This window comes from Protomyctophum bolini (assembly GCF_963924005.1).
Source record: "Protomyctophum bolini genome assembly, chromosome: 9".
Taxonomy (NCBI): domain Eukaryota; kingdom Metazoa; phylum Chordata; class Actinopteri; order Myctophiformes; family Myctophidae; genus Protomyctophum; species Protomyctophum bolini.
The window spans coordinates 13,890,865-13,897,051 of record NC_137870.1 but is presented as its reverse complement, the minus strand read 5'-3'; positions in this window follow the sequence as shown (position 1 = coordinate 13,897,051).

Here is a 6,187-nt window from a genome sequence, read left to right as displayed (position 1 = left end):
GATGGCTATGGCCTGAGGCACAGTGCTGGGTACTGCTGCTAAACATATAGAGGCTGCACCACTGCATGCATGCGTGTGCGCCCTTTGCGCAGTACACACACACCAACAGAGGCCACACTGCATCTACGTAAACAGTACATACAAATACAAAATCCTGCACAGACACATATATAGTGTGTGGAATAAATACATTTTATGATTCACTTCTGTTTCATTCTCATAAACGACTACGGATGCACCGAATATTCGGCCGAATAGTGGCAAAAGAAATGCATATTTGGTATTCGGTTTGGTTGATTTTCGAGCGGAAACAATACCGGTAGTCAAAGAACCTTTTGTATAAGCTACCGTTTTGTTGAGATGACGTGATCAAAACACGGCTTCAAGCGCGGCGCACACAAATTGTAGTTAGCTGTAGATAGCTCTACAACAAAGGTTTGGCTATGGTAAATGGTGCATTTATATAGCGCCTTCATCCAAGGCACTTTACATAGATTGTGCATTACATTCACCCATTCATACACAGCTGGTGGTGGAAACCATGCAAGGCAACAACCTGCACATCAGGAGCAATTTGGGGTTCAGTGTCTTACTCGAGGACACTTCAATGCTAACTCTGGGGGAGCCCGGGTTCGAACTGGCAACCTTGTGGTTACCATCCGACCACTCTACCCCTGATCCACCGCCGCCCCATGCTATGACAGCAATGGTACAAAAAATGGTAAAACATAATAGTAATCAGTTTCGGCTATTCGGTATTCGGCCAACTGTTTCCTATATTCGGCATTCAGCTTCGGCCAAGAATATCCCATTCGGTGCATCCCTGTAAACAACTGTATTCTTGTAACTCATGCATGTTGTTATGGTTATGTCTGAATGTGTGTGTGTGTGTTTCAGAGAGAGTCAACATCTTGCCCTTGCAGAGATTATGGAAAAGCTGATATCGTGCTAGCAGCACACAGTGAAAATGAGTGCTAAGGATCCACTCTTATAATCATACCTAACCACTTAAACCCTCTATTCTTCGTACTTTGTCAACTCTTTTTTCATCTATCTACAAGGCGTGCCCCATGCTACGCGTTTTGAGCTTGTAAAATAGACTTTGGTTCAAGTGGTTAGATACCGGTATACATAAATGCATGGCATTGGATAAACGATCCATTTGTAAATGTTTCTAGACGCCTTATTTTAGCTACGGTTTTTCGTGTCAGTCTTCAAATTCAAAATAATCAAATTCAGAGACATAGAGGCTCTTACTGGTTTATTATTACTGCATCATGAAGAATGGATAATGAATATTTTATTCATGAATAATGTGCAGTTAGGGAATAATTAACACATTGAATTTTGCCCAGCTGATAGACTGAGAGTGTTTGATGTCTGTCATGATGGGAGATGTGACGGTAGCATAACTTCTCCCTTTTTATTTGTACTTTGGTTTCTGTGCACGGTAAAATCCTGTGTATTAATTTATGCATTTGTAACTCGGTCTCGGAGAGTGTACAAGTGTAACAAAACAGACCCACAATGGTTCACCATTCGTACTACGCTCACAGAGTTAGGAATGTATTGTGCATAGGATCATCTTAAAGTATTCTTTTATGTATGTGACAGTGTTATCTGTTTTGTCCCAGACTGACCTGGACAGTCCGTTGCCCTGCAGAGAGCGCGTGCGAGCGTGTGTGTGCGTGTGTGTGTGTGTGGGCATGCGCACACATGTGTGTCTTTTGCCTGGCCTTTCGTCAACGGTCACAGCCCAGAATCTTTCTCCTGTCAGTTGGGTTGTTATTGGTCTTTCTGCCAACGCTCTTTCTCCTCCTTTTTTTGTTTTGTATCCCTCGATCGGCATGCTTTGATTGCACCTCCCTCCCTCCCTGCCAGTGCCTATTCCACCCCCCTCCCTCCCTGCCAGTGTCTATTCCACCCCCCTCCCTCCCTGCCAGTGCCTATTCCACCCCCCTCCCTCCCTGCCAGTGTCTATTCCACCCCCCTCCCTCCCTGCCAGTGTCTATTCCACCCCCCTCCCTCCCTGCCAGTGCCTATTCCACCCCCCTCCCTCCCTGCCAGTGTCTATTCCACCCCCCTCCCTCCCTGCCAGTGCCTATTCCACCCCCCTCCCTCCCTGCCAGTGTCTATTCCACCCCCCTCCCTCCCTGCCAGTGCCTATTCCACCCCCCTCCCTCCCTGCCAGTGTCTATTCCACCCCCCTCCCTCCCTGCCAGTGCCTATTCCACCCCCCTCCCTCCCTGCCAGTGTCTATTCCACCCCCCTCCCTCCCTGCCAGTGTCTATTCCACCCCCCTGTATGCCTCCTCCATGTCCCCCCCCCTTTCCTGCAGTCCTCCACTCCTTTCTATTTCGCTTAACACCCCCTCCTCCCCCATGCCTCCCCCTCCCTCCTCTCCCCCCTCCTCCTTGTCTGAACTCTGACAGGTGTGTAATTGAATGATTAATGATCCCCAGAGTACCTCCTCCCCACCCCCCCTCCCCCTCTCTCTCTCTCTCTCTCTCTCTCTCTCTCTCTCTCTCTCTCTCTCTCTCTCTCTCTCACACACACACACACAGGCATTATCATGTTCGCGTCGCACACGTGTGTTCATTTTGCCTTTTAATATCCCCAAAGCTCAAATGTTGGAACTCAAACCAGCAGGAGCAGTGAGGCACACTGTAGCCAGTGTACTGTAGCAGCCATGCAGCGACAGGCTGCGTCCAGTGAAGTCTGACACCACACATATCTCTTCATACTGTACCATATGACTCTACCATATGACTCGCACACTGTACCATGACAGTGCGCTGACTCACACATCTCTTTGCGCTGTACCATGACAGTGCACATCTTTGCATATTGTACCGTGTATGTACAGTACCATGACTCTCTGATAACTCACATACTGTATAGCTGTGCAATGACTATTAGGTATACCTCCCCCTTCATACTGTAATATTGACAGTGCAATGACTCAAATCATTTCTGATATATACTGTACGTGTGTGTGTTTGAGTCAGTGCTGGAAAATGTACTCAATTCAAGTAAAAGTTCAAAATCCACATCAAAACGTACTTAAAGTACCAAAAGTAAAAGCACTCATTGTGCAGAGTGTCTCATTTCAAGTTTTAAAATGTATAAACATCTTTTGAAAATAGCAAATCTACAAGCTTGTAGATCGGCTATTTTCAAATGACTAAAATGTACTGTATATAGGGCTGAAGTGGTTACTGTATGTTTTGTAATAATAATCAAAATCTACTAAGTAACTAGTAACTGAAGTTTTCAAATAAATGTAGTGGAGTAAAAGTATTTGCCTCTGAGATGTAGTGGACTGTGGAGTGGAAGTAAAAGTACTGGAAATTATAAATACAAGTAAAGTACAAATACCTCAAAATTGTACTTACAGTAAGTACAGTACTTGAGTAAATGTAGTTACTTAGTTAAATTAGTTACTAAGAAGCATACAAACACGAGTCACTCTTGCTCAGACGTAGGCCTACAGTAAATGCTCCCCGACTCACACACAAAGACATCCAAGCATGCACACGCACATACACGCACACGCGAGTACACGCACGCCACGCGCGCGCACACACACACACACACACACACACACACACACACACTCATATAAACACATCATTTTATAGTACATTACTGAATGCAACACACAAAATGTATCTAAAAACACAACACACAACGATCGCACCGGGTGTGGATGCTACACCCTCCCTCGCCAATTCTCTTCTGAACCTACTACGCATAGCACATATCTTATGCATTGTATATAATATAATGCATTCTCACTGTCTAATGAAGTGTGTGTTGGTGAGAGAGAGAATGGCCTGGCAGCAGGGCAGCAGAACCAACAGACACAATCCTAAACCTGATCTGTGTGAATGAATGCCCTCTCAGTCTTCTCTGCTGCTTCATCCCCAGACTGTTGCCTTGTGTTGTTGACGCTGTAAGCCACTGTTCAATGTGTTAAGGATCGCAATGTTCTATACTGGGCTGACAGACGGTGCACTTTGCATTCTTGTTCACTGCAGGCTCAGTTGTACACACAAGCAAACGGGTAGAATGTGCCTGCATGTGAGAATTAAAAATATATATGTTTTGTACAGAGTTTTAATAATGTGCTGAGCAGTAACATTGCTTACATTTCAGTTGATTTCGACAGGGGGAAAAAAGCTTTTATTTTCTGTAAAATGTAGTTTGTTAAGGCTTAATCTTTTGTTTGGCATGCCAGCGGGAACGTATTCAGGATTCATATACTGTTCTGTACAACTGCAATACGATGTACAGTTATCTTATACTAAAAACTAAAAAGCTATATTTGTGTTTGGGGTTGGTGTGTTTTTCTGTCATGGAAAGCCTTCACATGCCACTGCTCACGAACAGAATACACAGCTTATGGGTGCATTTTTATACTCTCAGATTTGAACTATTTTTTTCCTGTGTAGGAGCTAATGGGAAGGCAGGAGAAGAGAGGGTGAGAAAAGGGTCCATCTTGACAGACAACGGGTGTGTGTGTGTGCGCGGACGGGCTTGTGCATTTTCAGGGGGAACGAAAAGAGAGAGAAATGAAAAGTGGTGGGGCGCTTGGGTCAGGACCTGAGTTCCAGAGAGAACAACCATTTCCTGTTGACCTCTGGATGATCTCTGCCCCCTGACCCCTGCTGCTCCAGGCCCAGTGGGGGCGTAGTGTAGCGGGGCGGGGCGCGGTGCGGCGGGGTCGGTTGTGTTTTTGGGGTGCAGAGGGTGAAGATTTCAATGCGTAATGAGGGGAAGAGGTGGATGTTATGGATGTGACTCGTACACAAGGGGGTGAGAAAGGTTAGGATGGACGGAATGTTTGCAAGGGGTTAGTTATTCTTGTGAGCTAACTTATCCCTTTCCAGAGATTACGGTTTGAATGAATGAATGGAAAGAATAAGCGGAAGCAATTAATGTCATGAACTTTGGGCCTCAGATTAACCACATCAACCCTGGTGTCTCTACTGCAGTCAAACGTTCTCAATCCTATGCCTTTATGATTGGGAGTGAAAATATCTTCAAGCTAGTTTTTATATTTTATACAACAAAGTATATAGAGTTTAAGTGGTTTAAAGCTTACAAATAACAATCCCTTCACATATACTGGTGCAAGCTGCTTATACTCTATCCTGAAACTGACTAACTTATAGGCTTATATACAATGAGGCACCACAAGTAGTGACACAGGTGGGGCTGCAATGGATATTCCCAGGGCCAGGGACGAAACTTAAGGGACCTCTTTATGACTTGTGAAAACAACTGGCCTATTATTGTCGTCGCACCCTCCTCCCCGGGCCCAGGAAGCTACTAGAGTTGAGCTACCATTCCTCTGAACAGCATCACCATAGCTCTGAATTACACTGATCTCCTCTTTGCATTGCATGGCATAGCCTAGGTTTATGTATTAGTTGTTAAGACATTAAGACCTAGGGCCAGTTCCGCAAAATGTCCTAAATCCTAACAGTTTTCTGGAAAAATGTTGCTAACTTGCTATATCTATGTCAAAGGACCAAATGCTTCTGTCATACAGTCTGGAGCAACGGAGGTTTTATCATGAGTAAAATATAAAGCGTTAGTGGAGCCTCCTCCCCACTTCCGTTTCGTATACAGTCGCACAGATTTATCCTAATATAAATAGAAATCATCTAAACATATAGCTTGTTGCTTAGCAGAAAAATAAAATGTAATGATAATTTAAAATATATTTTTGTGAAGGGAAATAGCAGCTTTCTAACTCGGGATGTGTAATTCCAGACTCTATATAGCATTCTGAGATTGTGCGGAATAGTTGTCTGGCTACGCGAGACTACGCGAGAGTGTGATGAGTGTACAGGGTTTGATGTGGTCAGATCCACATATGGAATGTCAGAACAGGTCAGCTCCATATATGGAGATTTAAGGATTGTCTTGAGTGTACACTGTACAGGGTTTGATGAGGGCCCAGACGCCCAGTTAGGGCCTGGCCTTAACTGTGTATATATATATATACTCCATGTTGCTCCCTGGAAGGAAAGAAACATGTGCAATGGGCTATATGCAGCGAACACTTCCTTGGTCTCAATTGTTTCTTTCATTCCATGGAGCAACATGGAGTCCACCGTCTTCGCTTCCTAACCTTATTTAATTAACCTTGGTTGCCCTGGGTCAACCGAGTTTAAAT